This window comes from Ambystoma mexicanum, chromosome 5p, assembly GCF_040938575.1.
Source record: "Ambystoma mexicanum isolate Mex_15411 chromosome 5p, UKY_AmexF1_1, whole genome shotgun sequence".
NCBI lineage: Eukaryota > Metazoa > Chordata > Amphibia > Caudata > Ambystomatidae > Ambystoma > Ambystoma mexicanum.
The window spans coordinates 715,310,812-715,328,101 of record NC_090930.1 but is presented as its reverse complement, the minus strand read 5'-3'; the positions used below and the strand labels follow the sequence as shown (position 1 = coordinate 715,328,101).

General features: G+C 53.9%; 10 non-coding genes across 10 annotated transcripts; 6 read left to right on the top strand and 4 right to left on the bottom strand.

Moving 5' to 3' along the window:
- The first annotated feature begins 141 nt into the window (after positions 1–141).
- TRNAL-UAA (transfer RNA leucine (anticodon UAA)) lies at positions 142–224 on the top strand. Its single transcript has one exon. It is a non-coding gene; the product is annotated as a tRNA-Leu (tRNA).
- A 904-nt stretch (positions 225–1,128) lies between these two features.
- TRNAE-CUC (transfer RNA glutamic acid (anticodon CUC)) lies at positions 1,129–1,200 on the bottom strand. Its single transcript has one exon. It is a non-coding gene; the product is annotated as a tRNA-Glu (tRNA).
- A 3,629-nt stretch (positions 1,201–4,829) lies between these two features.
- On the top strand, positions 4,830–4,912 carry TRNAL-UAA (transfer RNA leucine (anticodon UAA)). The gene has a single exon. It is a non-coding gene; the product is annotated as a tRNA-Leu (tRNA).
- A 1,309-nt stretch (positions 4,913–6,221) lies between these two features.
- Positions 6,222–6,291, bottom strand: TRNAE-CUC (transfer RNA glutamic acid (anticodon CUC)). The gene has a single exon. It is a non-coding gene; the product is annotated as a tRNA-Glu (tRNA).
- Positions 6,292–7,193: 902 nt separating this feature from the next.
- On the top strand, positions 7,194–7,276 carry TRNAL-UAA (transfer RNA leucine (anticodon UAA)). The gene has a single exon. It is a non-coding gene; the product is annotated as a tRNA-Leu (tRNA).
- A 1,313-nt stretch (positions 7,277–8,589) lies between these two features.
- On the bottom strand, positions 8,590–8,663 carry TRNAE-CUC (transfer RNA glutamic acid (anticodon CUC)). The gene has a single exon. It is a non-coding gene; the product is annotated as a tRNA-Glu (tRNA).
- A 1,108-nt stretch (positions 8,664–9,771) lies between these two features.
- On the top strand, positions 9,772–9,854 carry TRNAL-UAA (transfer RNA leucine (anticodon UAA)). The gene has a single exon. It is a non-coding gene; the product is annotated as a tRNA-Leu (tRNA).
- Positions 9,855–12,032: 2,178 nt separating this feature from the next.
- Positions 12,033–12,115, top strand: TRNAL-UAA (transfer RNA leucine (anticodon UAA)). The gene has a single exon. It is a non-coding gene; the product is annotated as a tRNA-Leu (tRNA).
- Positions 12,116–13,423: 1,308 nt separating this feature from the next.
- TRNAE-CUC (transfer RNA glutamic acid (anticodon CUC)) lies at positions 13,424–13,495 on the bottom strand. The gene has a single exon. It is a non-coding gene; the product is annotated as a tRNA-Glu (tRNA).
- Positions 13,496–16,734: 3,239 nt separating this feature from the next.
- Positions 16,735–16,817, top strand: TRNAL-UAA (transfer RNA leucine (anticodon UAA)). Its single transcript has one exon. It is a non-coding gene; the product is annotated as a tRNA-Leu (tRNA).
- Positions 16,818–17,290: the final 473 nt, after the last annotated feature.

Here is a 17,290-nt window from a genome sequence, read left to right as displayed (position 1 = left end):
ATGCTGTTAAGTGAGAGACGTTTGCCGCTCGCAAGCCAATTCCATCCAACCTCCTACAGGGGGCACTCTGGGCTGGTTTTCCACTTGTTCGCCTGCTGCTGAAACAGCAAAGATTCAATTCGAAGCCCTTTGCAGCAGCTCACCAGGATGGCCGAGTGGTTAAGGCGTTGGACTTAAGATCCAATGGACAAGTGTCCGCGTGCGTTCGAGCCCCACTCCTGGTACAGGTTTTTACTCTTCTTACCTAAATGCGGCAGCAGCTTCGCACAAGCCCTTTCCTGCTGTCTGTAGGCAGTGCCCCTACCTCAAAGCCCTGAGGCTTGAGTTCACCTGAAAAGAGCAACAAGGAATCGTTGCCCGTAGACTCTTTTCCTGGAAAACCTTTGCATTTTTGTACCATGTCCCTCGCATCCCAAGCTTAAGCCGCCAAAGTTGGCAGAGCTTGTGCAACCGCGCCAACAGCCCTACCACCCCAAAAGAAAATTGGGCAGGGATTCCCGCCTCCGCTTCCGAAACGGGCTTCCAAACGGGCGATGCCCTGACGGGTCAGCCAGTCACCGTCTAGGCCCGGTACACCCCTGTGAATAATAGAGCGTCCAACCTCAAATCAGGCTACAGGGCCCTTCAGCCCATAGAAGGAGAACCTGTCAACAAACGGGGCGAGGGCAATGCTCGGGCCCCTTGCGAAGCCTTTGCCAAGCTCCAAAGGCTGCACTTTCCCAGCAGACCACAGCTCTGTATGCAAATCAAGCAGCTACGACCCCTCCCTCCCCTGCTTTTCTCCTCCAAACCGGTACGCAACCATTTCTGCAGCCCTCTGCCCCAGGGTCCCGGGCAAGGTCTTGGTCTGATGAGGCTAGGGATGGTGGGCGAGCTCGGCTTTGGCAGGGCGACAGGACTAATATTTTCTCTACAGCTTTGGAAGAAAGAAAGCTTCCTTTTTGGGGCACAGGCCCACTTCTAGCGGCGACAGCTTCCGGTAAGGGACCATGCTGAAAAGATGCTTGGAGTTACCGCCAGGGGAGCCACGCCGCTATTGCCTGTGAGTGAAGCTACATTTGAAAGAAATATTTTTTGAGACGCAGTTGTTTGAATTTCTGTAAAAATGTCATTCAGTAAAAGCCTCTCTTCCCTGACCGGGAATCGAACCCGGGCCGCGGCGGTGAGAGCGCCGAATCCTAACCACTAGACCACCAGGGAGACCGCTGGATAGCTCGGGAAGGCCGGGCAGTGGTGTCCGAGTGCACAATGCCTGCAGGTGCCTCAAAGGCCAGTCCATTGGGGGACTGGGAAGAGAGGGGGAGGGCCGAGCAGATAGGTTCTCTCCAGCGGTGAAAAAGGAAGCTGTCTTTTTTGCGTCAAGGGCAGTCTTTCCGCAGCGACAGGAGAATGAATGGGACTCTGCCATAAACACGTTTTGCGTCGCGCTGAGGGCACTTCCTCCATTTTGTGCACGCAAATCTGCATCTGGGAGCAAGATTTCCGGTCGCCAGTTAACTGCATTGCTGTAAATAAAAATGTCAGTTGTTAAAAGAGCTCCTTCCCTGACCGGGAATCGAACCCGGGCCGCGGCGGTGAGAGGACGGTGGGTGCACCCTGTTACGTGTCGCTCAGATGGTGGCGTCCGAGTCCAAAGGCTGAGGGCCTCTGCTACAATGGGCACCAGTGCCTGCAGGTCTTCGGGGGCCGTTTCTGCTAATAAATAAATAAATAAATAAAGAAATAAAGAAAGAAAGAAAGAAAACAAAAACACTTGTGATGGTCTGCGAAAAGGGGAGCTTAGAGATTGAAGACAGCATCACTTTGGGAACGTTTGCGCTTTCACTTCCAAGCGCTGATATTCCTGTCTTGCTCTCCTGAAAGGACAGCCTTCCTCGCTATGAGCTTTTGTGGGTCAGTGCTGAAGCTCCCCCTAGAGGCTGCCGCTGAAGATGCACACTCACAACTAACCCTCCTTAGGAGAACTGCTTCGTGGGAGAGCACGTTTATTAAAAGGCGGCAGGCCATGATTGCCTGCGAGACACAGCAGGGTTACCATGCAGAGTTCAAAGGGGGCTTTGCTTGTACAGCAAGTGCCGGAGGGCAAGAAGGGATGACATAGGAGCTGCCCTTTAGTCGGGCTCGCACACCAAGGCCTGCACCAGCCTTCGAGGCTCAGCCTGCCTCTGGACTGCCCTAGACCACCTTTACTCAAAGCACACACTCTGGTCGGGGACTCGAAGCCAGGCCCGTGGCAGTGAAAGCACCAAATCCTCACCACTAGGCCACCGGGGAAACGACTGCAGCACCCGGGAGGTTTCCGCAACCGTACTTGCAGTCAGCTGGAGGCTATTGAAATGCTGTTAAGTGAGAGACGTTTGCCGCTCGCAAGCCAATTCCATCCAACCTCCTGCAGGGGGCACTCTGGGCTGGTTTTCCACTTGTTCGCCTGCTGCTGAAACAGCAAAGATTCAATTCGAAGCCCTTTGCAGCAGCTCACCAGGATGGCCGAGTGGTTAAGGTGTTGGACTTAAGATCCAATGGACAAGTGTCCGCGTGCGAGCCCCACTCCTGGTACAGGTTTTTACTCTTCTTACCTAAATGCGGCAGCAGCTTCGCACAAGCCCTTTCCTGCTGTCTGTAGGCAGTGCCCCTACCTCAAAGCCCTGAGGCTTGAGTTCACCTGAAAAGAGCAACAAGGAATCGTTGCCCGTAGACTCTTTTCCTGGAAAACCTTTGCATTTTTGTACCATGTCCCTCGCATCCCAAGCTTAAGCCGCCAAAGTTGGCAGAGCTTGTGCAACCCCGCCAACAGCCCTACCACCCCAAAAGAAAATTGGGCAGGGATTCCCGCCTCCGCTTCCTCACGGCTTCCGAAACGGGCGATGCCCTGACGGGTCAGCCAGTCACCGTCTAGGCCCGGTACACCCCTGTGAATAATAGAGCGTCCAACCTCAAATCAGGCTACAGGGCCCTTCAGCCCATAGAAGGAGAACCTGTCAACAAACGGGGCGAGGGCAATGCTCGGGCCCCTTGCAAAGCCTTTGCCAAGCTCCAAAGGCTGCACTTTCCCAGCAGACCACAGCTCTGTATGCAAATCAAGCAGCTACAACCCCTCCCTCCCCTGCTTTTCTCCTCCAAACCGGTACGCAACCATTTCTGCAGCCCTCTGCCCCAGGGTCCCGGGCAAGGTCTTGGTCTGATGAGGCTAGGGATGGTGGGCGAGCTCGGCTTTGGCAGGGCGACAGGACTAATATTTTCTCTACAGCTTTGGAAGAAAGAAAGCTTCCTTTTTGGGGCACAGGCTCACTTCTAGCGGCGACAGCTTCCGGTAAGGGACCATGCTGAAAAGATGCTTGGAGTTACCGCCAGGGGAGCCACGCCGCTATTGCCTGTGAGTGAAGCTACATTTGAAAGAAATATTTTTTGAGACGCAGTTGTTTGAATTTCTGTAAAAATGTCATTCAGTAAAAGCCTCTCTTCCCTGACCGGGAATCGAACCCGGGCCGCGGAGCGCCGAATCCTAACCACTAGACCACCAGGGAGACCGCTGGATAGCTCGGGAAGGCCGGGCAGTGGTGTCCGAGTGCACAATGCCTGCAGGTGCCTCAAAGGCCAGTCCATTGGGGGACTGGGAAGAGAGGGGGAGGGCCGAGCAGATAGGTTCTCTCCAGCGGTGAAAAAGGAAGCTGCCTTTTTTGCGTCAAGGGCAGTCTTTCCGCAGCGACAGGAGAATGAATGGGACTCTGCCATAAACATGTTTTGCGTCGCGCTGAGGGCACTTCCTCCATTTTGTGCACGCAAATCTGCATCTGGGAGCAAGATTTCCGGTCGCCAGTTAACTGCATTGCTGTAAATAAAAATGTCAGTTGTTAAAAGAGCTCCTTCCCTGACCGGGAATCGAACCCGGGCCGCGGCGCCGAATCCTAACCACTAGACCACCAGGGACGGTGGGTGCACCCTGTTGCGTGTCGCTCAGATGGTGGCGTCCGAGTCCAAAGGCTGAGGGCCTTTGCTACAATGGGCACCAGTGCCTGCAGGTCTTCGGGGGCCGTTTCTGCTAATAAATAAATAAATAAATAAATAAATAAAGAAATAAAGAAAGAAAGAAAGAAAACAAAAACACTTGTGATGGTCTGCGAAAAGGGGAGCTTAGAGATTGAAGACAGCATCACTTTGGGAACGTTTGCGCTTTCACTTCCAAGCGCTGATATTCCTGTCTTGCTCTCCTGAAAGGACAGCCTTCCTCGCTATGAGCTTTTGTGGGTCAGTGCTGAAGCTCCCCCTAGAGGCTGCCGCTGAAGATGCACACTCACAACTAACCCTCCTTAGGAGAACTGCTTCGTGGGAGAGCACGTTTATTAAAAGGCGGCAGGCCATGATTGCCTGCGAGACACAGCAGGGTTACCATGCAGAGTTCAAAGGGGGCTTTGCTTGTACAGCAAGTGCCGGAGGGCAAGAAGGGATGACATAGGAGCTGCCCTTTTTTCGGGCTCGCACACCAAGGCCTGCACCAGCCTTCGAGACTCAGCCTGCCTCTGGACTGCCCTAGACCACCTTTACTCAAAGCACACACTCTGGTCGGGGACTCGAAGCCAGGCCCGTGGCAGTGAAAGCACCAAATCCTCACTACTAGGCCACCGGGGAAACGACTGCAGCACCCGGGAGGTTTCCGCAACCGTACTTGCAGTCAGCTGGAGGCTATTGAAATGCTGTTAAGTGAGAGACGTTTGCCGCTCGCAAGCCAATTCCATCCAACCTCCTACAGGGGGCACTCTGGGCTGGTTTTCCACTTGTTCGCCTGCTGCTGAAACAGCAAAGATTCAATTCGAAGCCCTTTGCAGCAGCTCACCAGGATGGCCGAGTGGTTAAGGCGTTGGACTTAAGATCCAATGGACAAGTGTCCGCGTGGGTTCGAGCCCCACTCCTGGTACAGGTTTTTACTCTTCTTACCTAAATGCGGCAGCAGCTTCGCACAAGCCCTTTCCTGCTGTCTGTAGGCAGTGCCCCTACCTCAAAGCCCTGAGGCTTGAGTTCACCTGAAAAGAGCAACAAGGAATCGTTGCCCGTAGACTCTTTTCCTGGAAAACCTTTGCATTTTTGTACCATGTCCCTCGCATCCCAAGCTTAAGCCGCCAAAGTTGGCAGAGCTTGTGCAACCGCGCCAACAGCCCTACCACCCCAAAAGAAAATTGGGCAGGGATTCCCACCTCCGCTTCCGAAACGGGCTTCCAAACGGGCGATGCCCTGACGGGTCAGCCAGTCACCGTCTAGGCCCGGTACACCCCTGTGAATAATAGAGCGTCCAACCTCAAATCAGGCTACAGGGCCCTTCAGCCCATAGAAGGAGAACCTGTCAACAAACGGGGCGAGGGCAATGCTCGGGCCCCTTGCGAAGCCTTTGCCAAGCTCCAAAGGCTGCACTTTCCCAGCAGACCACAGCTCTGTATGCAAATCAAGCAGCTACGACCCCTCCCTCCCCTGCTTTTCTCCTCCAAACCGGTACGCAACCATTTCTGCAGCCCTCTGCCCCAGGGTCCCGGGCAAGGTCTTGGTCTGATGAGGCTAGGGATGGTGGGCGAGCTCGGCTTTGGCAGGGCGACAGGACTAATATTTTCTCTACAGCTTTGGAAGAAAGAAAGCTTCCTTTTTGGGGCACAGGCTCACTTCTAGCGGCGACAGCTTCCGGTAAGGGACCATGCTGAAAAGATGCTTGGAGTTACCGCCAGGGGAGCCACGCCGCTATTGCCTGTGAGTGAAGCTACATTTGAAAGAAATATTTTTCGAGACGCAGTTGTTTGAATTTCTGTAAAAATGTCATTCAGTAAAAGCCTCTCTTCCCTGACCGGGAATCGAACCCGGGCCGTGGAGCGCCGAATCCTAACCACTAGACCACCAGGGAGACCGCTGGATAGCTCGGGAAGGCCGGGCAGTGGTGTCCGAGTGCACAATGCCTGCAGGTGCCTCAAAGGCCAGTCCATTGGGGGACTGGGAAGAGAGGGGGAGGGCCGAGCAGATAGGTTCTCTCCAGCGGTGAAAAAGGAAGCTGCCTTTTTTGCGTCAAGGGCAGTCTTTCCGCAGCGACAGGAGAATGAATGGGACTCTGCCATAAACACGTTTTGCGTCGCGCTGAGGGCACTTCCTCCATTTTGTGCACGCAAATCTGCATCTGGGAGCAAGATTTCCGGTCGCCAGTTAACTGCATTGCTGTAAATAAAAATGTCAGTTGTTAAAAGAGCTCCTTCCCTGACCGGGAATCGAACCCGGACCGGCGGTGAGAGCGCCGAATCCTAACCACTAGACCACCAGGGACGGTGGGTGCACCCTGTTGCGTGTCGCTCAGATGGTGGCGTCCGAGTCCAAAGGCTGAGGGCCTCTGCTACAATGGGCACCAGTGCCTGCAGGTCTTCGGGGGCCGTTTCTGCTAATAAATAAATAAATAAATAAATAAATAAAGAAATAAAGAAAGAAAGAAAGAAAACAAAAACACTTGTGATGGTCTGCGAAAAGGGGAGCTTAGAGATTGAAGACAGCATCACTTTGGGAACGTTTGCGCTTTCACTTCCAAGCGCTGATATTCCTGTCTTGCTCTCCTGAAAGGACAGCCTTCCTCGCTATGAGCTTTTGTGGGTCAGTGCTGAAGCTCCCCCTAGAGGCTGCCGCTGAAGATGCACACTCACAACCAACCCTCCTTAGGAGAACTGCTTCGTGGGAGAGCACGTTTATTAAAAGGCGGCAGGCCATGATTGCCTGCGAGACACAGCAGGGTTACCATGCAGAGTTCAAAGGGGGCTTTGCTTGTACAGCAAGTGCCGGAGGGCAAGAAGGGATGACATAGGAGCTGCCCTTTTTTCGGGCTCGCACACCAAGGCCTGCACCAGCCTTCGAGGCTCAGCCTGCCTCTGGACTGCCCTAGACCACCTTTACTCAAAGCACACACTCTGGTCGGGGACTCGAAGCCAGGCCCGTGGCAGTGAAAGCACCAAATCCTCACCACTAGGCCACCGGGGAAACGACTGCAGCACCCGGGAGGTTTCCGCAACCGTACTTGCAGTCAGCTGGAGGCTATTGAAATGCTGTTAAGTGAGAGACGTTTGCCGCTCGCAAGCCAATTCCATCCAACCTCCTGCAGGGGGCACTCTGGGCTGGTTTTCCACTTGTTCGCCTGCTGCTGAAACAGCAAAGATTCAATTCGAAGCCCTTTGCAGCAGCTCACCAGGATGGCCGAGTGGTTAAGGCGTTGGACTTAAGATCCAATGGACAAGTGTCCGCGTGGGTTCGAGCCCCACTCCTGGTACAGGTTTTTACTCTTCTTACCTAAATGCGGCAGCAGCTTCGCACAAGCCCTTTCCTGCTGTCTGTAGGCAGTGCCCCTACCTCAAAGCCCTGAGGCATGAGTTCACCTGAAAAGAGCAACAAGGAATCGTTGCCCGTAGACTCTTTTCCTGGAAAACCTTTGCATTTTTGTACCATGTCCCTCGCATCCCAAGCTTAAGCCGCCAAAGTTGGCAGAGCTTGTGCAACCGCGCCAACAGCCCTACCACCCCAAAAGAAAATTGGGCAGGGATTCCCGCCTCCGCTTCCGAAACGGGCTTCCAAACGGGCGATGCCCTGACGGGTCAGCCAGTCACCGTCTAGGCCCGGTACACCCCTGTGAATAATAGAGCGTCCAACCTCAAATCAGGCTACAGGGCCCTTCAGCCCATAGAAGGAGAACCTGTCAACAAACGGGGCGAGGGCAATGCTCGGGCCCCTTGCGAAGCCTTTGCCAAGCTCCAAAGGCTGCACTTTCCCAGCAGACCACAGCTCTGTATGCAAATCAAGCAGCTACGACCCCTCCCTCCCCTGCTTTTCTCCTCCAAACCGGTACGCAACCATTTCTGCAGCCCTCTGCCCCAGGGTCCCGGGCAAGGTCTTGGTCTGATGAGGCTAGGGATGGTGGGCGAGCTCGGCTTTGGCAGGGCGACAGGACTAATATTTTCTCTACAGCTTTGGAAGAAAGAAAGCTTCCTTTTTGGGGCACAGGCCCACTTCTAGCGGCGACAGCTTCCGGTAAGGGACCATGCTGAAAAGATGCTTGGAGTTACCGCCAGGGGAGCCACGCCGCTATTGCCTGTGAGTGAAGCTACATTTGAAAGAAATATTTTTTGAGACGCAGTTGTTTGAATTTCTGTAAAAATGTCATTCAGTAAAAGCCTCTCTTCCCTGACCGGGAATCGAACCCGGGCCGCGGTGAGAGCGCCGAATCCTAACCACTAGACCACCAGGGAGACCGCTGGATAGCTCGGGAAGGCCGGGCAGTGGTGTCCGAGTGCACAATGCCTGCAGGTGCCTCAAAGGCCAGTCCATTGGGGGACTGGGAAGAGAGGGGGAGGGCCGAGCAGATAGGTTCTCTCCAGCGGTGAAAAAGGAAGCTGCCTTTTTTGCGTCAAGGGCAGTCTTTCCGCAGCGACAGGAGAATGAATGGGACTCTGCCATAAACACGTTTTGCGTCGCGCTGAGGGCACTTCCTCCATTTTGTGCACGCAAATCTGCATCTGGGAGCAAGATTTCCGGTCGCCAGTTAACTGCATTGCTGTAAATAAAAATGTCAGTTGTTAAAAGAGCTCCTTCCCTGACCGGGAATCGAACCCGTGCCGCGGCGGTGAGAGCGCCCCGAATCCTAACCACTAGACCACCAGGGACGGTGGGTGCACCCTGTTGCGTGTCGCTCAGATGGTGGCGTCCGAGTCCAAAGACTGAGGGCCTCTGCTACAATGGGCACCAGTGCCTGCAGGTCTTCGGGGGCCGTTTCTGGAAAGAAAGAAAGAAAGAAAGAAAGAAAGAAAGAAAGAAAGAAAGAAAGAAAGAAAGAAAGAAAGAAAGAAAGAAAGAAAGAAAGAAAGAAAGAAAGAAAGAAAGAAAGAAAGAAAGAAAGAAAGAAAGAAAGAAAGAAAGAAAGAAAGAAAGAAAGAAAGAAAGAAAGAAAGAAAGAAAGAAAGAAAGAAAGAAAGAAAGAAAGAAAGAAAGAAAGAAAGAAAGAAAGAAAGAAAGAAAGAAAGAGAGAGAAAGAAAGAAAACAAAAACACTTGTGATGGTCTGCGAAAAGGGGAGCTTAGAGATTGAAGACAGCATCACTTTGGGAACGTTTGCGCTTTCACTTCCAAGAGCTGATATTCCTGTCTTGCTCTCCTGAAAGGACAGCCTTCCTCGCTATGAGCTTTTGTGGGTCAGTGCTGAAGCTCCCCCTAGAGGCTGCCGCTGAAGATGCACACTCACAACTAACCCTCCTTAGGAGAACTGCTTCGTGGGAGAGCACGTTTATTAAAAGGCGGCAGGCCATGATTGCCTGCGAGACACAGCAGGGTTACCATGCAGAGTTCAAAGGGGGCTTTGCTTGTACAGCAAGTGCCGGAGGGCAAGAAGGGATGACATAGGAGCTGCCCTTTTTTCGGGCTCGCACACCAAGGCCTGCACCAGCCTTCGAGGCTCAGCCTGCCTCTGGACTGCCCTAGACCACCTTTACTCAAAGCACACACTCTGGTCGGGGACTCGAAGCCAGGCCCGTAGCAGTGAAAGCACCAAATCCTCACTACTAGGCCACCGGGGAAACGACTGCAGCACCCGGGAGGTTTCCGCAACCGTACTTGCAGTCAGCTGGAGGCTATTGAAATGCTGTTAAGTGAGAGACGTTTGCCGCTCGCAAGCCAATTCCATCCAACCTCCTACAGGGGGCACTCTGGGCTGGTTTTCCACTTGTTCGCCTGCTGCTGAAACAGCAAAGATTCAATTCGAAGCCCTTTGCAGCAGCTCACCAGGATGGCCGAGTGGTTAAGGCGTTGGACTTAAGATCCAATGGACAAGTGTCCGCGTGGGTTCGAGCCCCACTCCTGGTACAGGTTTTTACTCTTCTTACCTAAATGCGGCAGCAGCTTCGCACAAGCCCTTTCCTGCTGTCTGTAGGCAGTGCCCCTACCTCAAAGCCCTGAGGCTTGAGTTCACCTGAAAAGAGCAACAAGGAATCGTTGCCCGTAGACTCTTTTCCTGGAAAACCTTTGCATTTTTGTACCATGTCCCTCGCATCCCAAGCTTAAGCCGCCAAAGTTGGCAGAGCTTGTGCAACCGCGCCAACAGCCCTACCACCCCAAAAGAAAATTGGGCAGGGATTCCCGCCTCCGCTTCCGAAACGGGCTTCCAAACGGGCGATGCCCTGACGGGTCAGCCAGTCACCGTCTAGGCCCGGTACACCCCTGTGAATAATAGAGCGTCCAACCTCAAATCAGGCTACAGGGCCCTTCAGCCCATAGAAGGAGAACCTGTCAACAAACGGGGCGAGGGCAATGCTCGGGCCCCTTGCGAAGCCTTTGCCAAGCTCCAAAGGCTGCACTTTCCCAGCAGACCACAGCTCTGTATGCAAATCAAGCAGCTACGACCCCTCCCTCCCCTGCTTTTCTCCTCCAAACCGGTACGCAACCATTTCTGCAGCCCTCTGCCCCAGGGTCCCGGGCAAGGTCTTGGTCTGATGAGGCTAGGGATGGTGGGCGAGCTCGGCTTTGGCAGGGCGACAGGACTAATATTTTCTCTACAGCTTTGGAAGAAAGAAAGCTTCCTTTTTGGGGCACAGGCCCACTTCTAGCGGCGACAGCTTCCGGTAAGGGACCATGCTGAAAAGATGCTTGGAGTTACTGCCAGGGGAGCCACGCCGCTATTGCCTGTGAGTGAAGCTACATTTGAAAGAAATATTTTTTGAGACGCAGTTGTTTGAATTCCGAATCCTAACCACTAGACCACCAGGGAGACCGCTGGATAGCTCGGGAAGGCCGGGCAGTGGTGTCCGAGTGCACAATGCCTGCAGGTGCCTCAAAGGCCAGTCCATTGGGGGACTGGGAAGAGAGGGGGAGGGCCGAGCAGATAGGTTCTCTCCAGCAGTGAAAAAGGAAGCTGCCTTTTTTGCGTCAAGGGCAGTCTTTCCGCAGCGACAGGAGAATGAATGGGACTCTGCCATAAACACGTTTTGCGTCGCGCTGAGGGCACTTCCTCCATTTTGTGCACGCAAATCTGCATCTGGGAGCAAGATTTCCGGTCGCCAGTTAACTGCATTGCTGTAAATAAAAATGTCAGTTGTTAAAAGAGCTCCTTCCCTGACCGGGAATCGAACCCGGGCCGCGGCGGTGAGAGGACGGTGGGTGCACCCTGTTACGTGTCGCTCAGATGGTGGCGTCCGAGTCCAAAGGCTGAGGGCCTCTGCTACAATGGGCACCAGTGCCTGCAGGTCTTCGGGGGCCGTTTCTGCTAATAAATAAATAAATAAATAAAGAAATAAAGAAAGAAAGAAAGAAAACAAAAACACTTGTGATGGTCTGCGAAAAGGGGAGCTTAGAGATTGAAGACAGCATCACTTTGGGAACGTTTGCGCTTTCACTTCCAAGCGCTGATATTCCTGTCTTGCTCTCCTGAAAGGACAGCCTTCCTCGCTATGAGCTTTTGTGGGTCAGTGCTGAAGCTCCCCCTAGAGGCTGCCGCTGAAGATGCACACTCACAACTAACCCTCCTTAGGAGAACTGCTTCGTGGGAGAGCACGTTTATTAAAAGGCGGCAGGCCATGATTGCCTGCGAGACACAGCAGGGTTACCATGCAGAGTTCAAAGGGGGCTTTGCTTGTACAGCAAGTGCCGGAGGGCAAGAAGGGATGACATAGGAGCTGCCCTTTAGTCGGGCTCGCACACCAAGGCCTGCACCAGCCTTCGAGGCTCAGCCTGCCTCTGGACTGCCCTAGACCACCTTTACTCAAAGCACACACTCTGGTCGGGGACTCGAAGCCAGGCCCGTGGCAGTGAAAGCACCAAATCCTCACCACTAGGCCACCGGGGAAACGACTGCAGCACCCGGGAGGTTTCCGCAACCGTACTTGCAGTCAGCTGGAGGCTATTGAAATGCTGTTAAGTGAGAGACGTTTGCCGCTCGCAAGCCAATTCCATCCAACCTCCTGCAGGGGGCACTCTGGGCTGGTTTTCCACTTGTTCGCCTGCTGCTGAAACAGCAAAGATTCAATTCGAAGCCCTTTGCAGCAGCTCACCAGGATGGCCGAGTGGTTAAGGTGTTGGACTTAAGATCCAATGGACAAGTGTCCGCGTGGGTTCGAGCCCCACTCCTGGTACAGGTTTTTACTCTTCTTACCTAAATGCGGCAGCAGCTTCGCACAAGCCCTTTCCTGCTGTCTGTAGGCAGTGCCCCTACCTCAAAGCCCTGAGGCTTGAGTTCACCTGAAAAGAGCAACAAGGAATCCTTGCCCGTAGACTCTTTTCCTGGAAAACCTTTGCATTTTTGTACCATGTCCCTCGCATCCCAAGCTTAAGCCGCCAAAGTTGGCAGAGCTTGTGCAACCCCGCCAACAGCCCTACCACCCCAAAAGAAAATTGGGCAGGGATTCCCGCCTCCGCTTCCTCACGGCTTCCGAAACGGGCGATGCCCTGACGGGTCAGCCAGTCACCGTCTAGGCCCGGTACACCCCTGTGAATAATAGAGCGTCCAACCTCAAATCAGGCTACAGGGCCCTTCAGCCCATAGAAGGAGAACCTGTCAACAAACGGGGCGAGGGCAATGCTCGGGCCCCTTGCGAAGCCTTTGCCAAGCTCCAAAGGCTGCACTTTCCCAGCAGACCACAGCTCTGTATGCAAATCAAGCAGCTACGACCCCTCCCTCCCCTGCTTTTCTCCTCCAAACCGGTACGCAACCATTTCTGCAGCCCTCTGCCCCAGGGTCCCGGGCAAGGTCTTGGTCTGATGAGGCTAGGGATGGTGGGCGAGCTCGGCTTTGGCAGGGCGACAGGACTAATATTTTCTCTACAGCTTTGGAAGAAAGAAAGCTTCCTTTTTGGGGCACAGGCTCACTTCTAGCGGCGACAGCTTCCGGTAAGGGACCATGCTGAAAAGATGCTTGGAGTTACCGCCAGGGGAGCCACGCCGCTATTGCCTGTGAGTGAAGCTACATTTGAAAGAAATATTTTTTGAGACGCAGTTGTTTGAATTTCTGTAAAAATGTCATTCAGTAAAAGCCTCTCTTCCCTGCTCGGGAATCGAACCCGGGCCGCGGAGCGCCGAATCCTAACCACTAGACCACCAGGGAGACCGCTGGATAGCTCGGGAAGGCCGGGCAGTGGTGTCCGAGTGCACAATGCCTGCAGGTGCCTCAAAGGCCAGTCCATTGGGGGACTGGGAAGAGAGGGGGAGGGCCGAGCAGATAGGTTCTCTCCAGCGGTGAAAAAGGAAGCTGCCTTTTTTGCGTCAAGGGCAGTCTTTCCGCAGCGACAGGAGAATGAATGGGACTCTGCCATAAACACGTTTTGCGTCGCGCTGAGGGCACTTCCTCCATTTTGTGCACGCAAATCTGCATCTGGGAGCAAGATTCCCGGTCGCCAGTTAACTGCATTGCTGTAAATAAAAATGTCAGTTGTTAAAAGAGCTCCTTCCCTGACCGGGAATCGAACCCGGGCCGCGGCGGTGAGAGCACCGAATCCTAACCACTAGACCACCAGGGACGGTGGGTGCACCCTGTTGCGTGTCGCTCAGATGGTGGCGTCCGAGTCCAAAGGCTGAGGGCCTCTGCTACAATGGGCACCAGTGCCTGCAGGTCTTCGGGGGCCGTTTCTGCTAATAAATAAATAAATAAAGAAAGAAATAAAGAAAGAAAGAAAGAAAACAAAAACACTTGTGATGGTCTGCGAAAAGGGGAGCTTAGAGATTGAAGACAGCATCACTTTGGGAACGTTTGCGCTTTCACTTCCAAGCGCTGATATTCCTGTCTTGCTCTCCTGAAAGGACAGCCTTCCTCGCTATGAGCTTTTGTGGGTCAGTGCTGAAGCTCCCCCTAGAGGCTGCCGCTGAAGATGCACACTCACAACTAACCCTCCTTAGGAGAACTGCTTCGTGGGAGAGCACGTTTATTAAAAGGCGGCAGGCCATGATTGCCTGCGAGACACAGCAGGGTTACCATGCAGAGTTCAAAGGGGGCTTTGCTTGTACAGCAAGTGCCGGAGGGCAAGAAGGGATGACATAGGAGCTGCCCTTTAGTCGGGCTCGCACACCAAGGCCTGCACCAGCCTTCGAGGCTCAGCCTGCCTCTGGACTGCCCTAGACCACCTTTACTCAAAGCACACACTCTGGTCGGGGACTCGAAGCCAGGCCCGTGGCAGTGAAAGCACCAAATCCTCACCACTAGGCCACCGGGGAAACGACTGCAGCACCCGGGAGGTTTCCGCAACCGTACTTGCAGTCAGCTGGAGGCTATTGAAATGCTGTTAAGTGAGAGACGTTTGCCGCTCGCAAGCCAATTCCATCCAACCTCCTGCAGGGGGCACTCTGGGCTGGTTTTCCACTTGTTCGCCTGCTGCTGAAACAGCAAAGATTCAATTCGAAGCCCTTTGCAGCAGCTCACCAGGATGGCCGAGTGGTTAAGGTGTTGGACTTAAGATCCAATGGACAAGTGTCCGCGTGCGAGCCCCACTCCTGGTACAGGTTTTTACTCTTCTTACCTAAATGCGGCAGCAGCTTCGCACAAGCCCTTTCCTGCTGTCTGTAGGCAGTGCCCCTACCTCAAAGCCCTGAGGCTTGAGTTCACCTGAAAAGAGCAACAAGGAATCGTTGCCCGTAGACTCTTTTCCTGGAAAACCTTTGCATTTTTGTACCATGTCCCTCGCATCCCAAGCTTAAGCCGCCAAAGTTGGCAGAGCTTGTGCAACCCCGCCAACAGCCCTACCACCCCAAAAGAAAATTGGGCAGGGATTCCCGCCTCCGCTTCCTCACGGCTTCCGAAACGGGCGATGCCCTGACGGGTCAGCCAGTCACCGTCTAGGCCCGGTACACCCCTGTGAATAATAGAGCGTCCAACCTCAAATCAGGCTACAGGGCCCTTCAGCCCATAGAAGGAGAACCTGTCAACAAACGGGGCGAGGGCAATGCTCGGGCCCCTTGCGAAGCCTTTGCCAAGCTCCAAAGGCTGCACTTTCCCAGCAGACCACAGCTCTGTATGCAAATCAAGCAGCTACGACCCCTCCCTCCCCTGCTTTTCTCCTCCAAACCGGTACGCAACCATTTCTGCAGCCCTCTGCCCCAGGGTCCCGGGCAAGGTCTTGGTCTGATGAGGCTAGGGATGGTGGGCGAGCTCGGCTTTGGCAGGGCGACAGGACTAATATTTTCTCTACAGCTTTGGAAGAAAGAAAGCTTCCTTTTTGGGGCACAGGCCCACTTCTAGCGGCGACAGCTTCCGGTAAGGGACCATGCTGAAAAGATGCTTGGAGTTACCGCCAGGGGAGCCACGCCGCTATTGCCTGTGAGTGAAGCTACATTTGAAAGAAATATTTTTTGAGACGCAGTTGTTTGAATTTCTGTAAAAATGTCATTCAGTAAAAGCCTCTCTTCCCTGACCGGGAATCGAACCCGGGCCGCGGAGAGCGCCGAATCCTAACCACTAGACCACCAGGGAGACCGCTGGATAGCTCGGGAAGGCCGGGCAGTGGTGTCCGAGTGCACAATGCCTGCAGGTGCCTCAAAGGCCAGTCCATTGGGGGACTGGGAAGAGAGGGGGAGGGCCGAGCAGATAGGTTCTCTCCAGCGGTGAAAAAGGAAGCTGCCTTTTTTGCGTCAAGGGCAGTCTTTCCGCAGCGACAGGAGAATGAATGGGACTCTGCCATAAACACGTTTTGCGTCGCGCTGAGGGCACTTCCTCCATTTTGTGCACGCAAATCTGCATCTGGGAGCAAGATTTCCTGTCGCCAGTTAACTGCATTGCTGTAAATAAAAATGTCAGTTGTTAAAAGAGCTCCTTCCCTGACTGGGAATCGAACCCGGGCCGCGGCGCCGAATCCTAACCACTAGACCACCAGGGACGGTGGGTGCACCCTGTTGCGTGTCGCTCAGATGGTGGCGTCCGAGTCCAAAGGCTGAGGGCCTCTGCTACAATGGGCACCAGTGCCTGCAGGTCTTCGGGGGCCGTTTCTGCTAATAAATAAATAAAGAAAGAAAGAAATAAAGAAAGAAAGAAAGAAAACAAAAACACTTGTGATGGTCTGCGAAAAGGGGAGCTTAGAGATTGAAGACAGCATCACTTTGGGAACGTTTGCGCTTTCACTTCCAAGCGCTGATATTCCTGTCTTGCTCTCCTGAAAGGACAGCCTTCCGCGCTATGAGCTTTTGTGGGTCAGTGCTGAAGCTCCCCCTAGAGGCTGCCGCTGAAGATGCACACTCACAACTAACCCTCCTTAGGAGAACTGCTTCGTGGGAGAGCACGTTTATTAAAAGGCGGCAGGCCATGATTGCCTGCGAGACACAGCAGGGTTACCATGCAGAGTTCAAAGGGGGCTTTGCTTGTACAGCAAGTGCCGGAGGGCAAGAAGGGATGACAGAGGAGCTGCCCTTTTTTCGGGCTCGCACACCGAGGCCTGCACCAGCCTTCGAGGCTCAGCCTGCCTCTGGACTGCCCTAGACCACCTTTACTCAAAGCACACACTCTGGTCGGGGACTCAAAGCCAGGCCCGTGGCAGTGAAAGCACCAAATCCTCACCACTAGGCCACCGGGGAAACGACTGCAGCACCCGGGAGGTTTCCGCAACCGTACTTGCAGTCAGCTGGAGGCTATTGAAATGCTGTTAAGTGAGAGACGTTTGCCGCTCGAAGCCAATTCCATCCAACCTCCTGCAGGGGGCACTCTGGGCTGGTTTTCCACTTGTTCGCCTGCTGCTGAAACAGCAAAGATTCAATTCGAAGCCCTTTGCAACAGCTCACCAGGATGGCCGAGTGGTTAAGGCGTTGGACTTAAGATCCAATGGACAAGTGTCCGCTTGGGTTCGAGCCCTACTCCTGGTACAGGTTTTTACTCTTCTTACCTAAATGCGCCAGCAGCTTCGCACAAGCCCTTTCCTGCTGTCTGTAGGCAGTGCCCCTACCTCAAAGCCCTGAGGCTTGAGTTCACCTGAAAAGAGCAACAAGGAATCGTTGCCCGTAGACTCTTTTCCTGGAAAACCTTTGCATTTTTGTACCATGTCCCTCGCATCCCAAGCTTAAGCCGCCAAAGTTGGCAGAGCTTGTGCAACCCCGCCAACAGCCCTACCACCCCAAAAGAAAATTGGGCAGGGATTCCCGCCTCCACTTCCGAAACGGGCTTCCAAACAGGCGATGCCCTGACGGGTCAGCCAGTCACCGTCTAGGCCCGGTACACCCCTGTGAATAATAGAGCGTCCAACCTCAAATCAGGCTACAGGGCCCTTCAGCCCATAGAAGGAGAACCTGTCAACAAACGGGGCGAGGGCAATGCTCGGGCCCCTTGCGAAGCCTTTGCC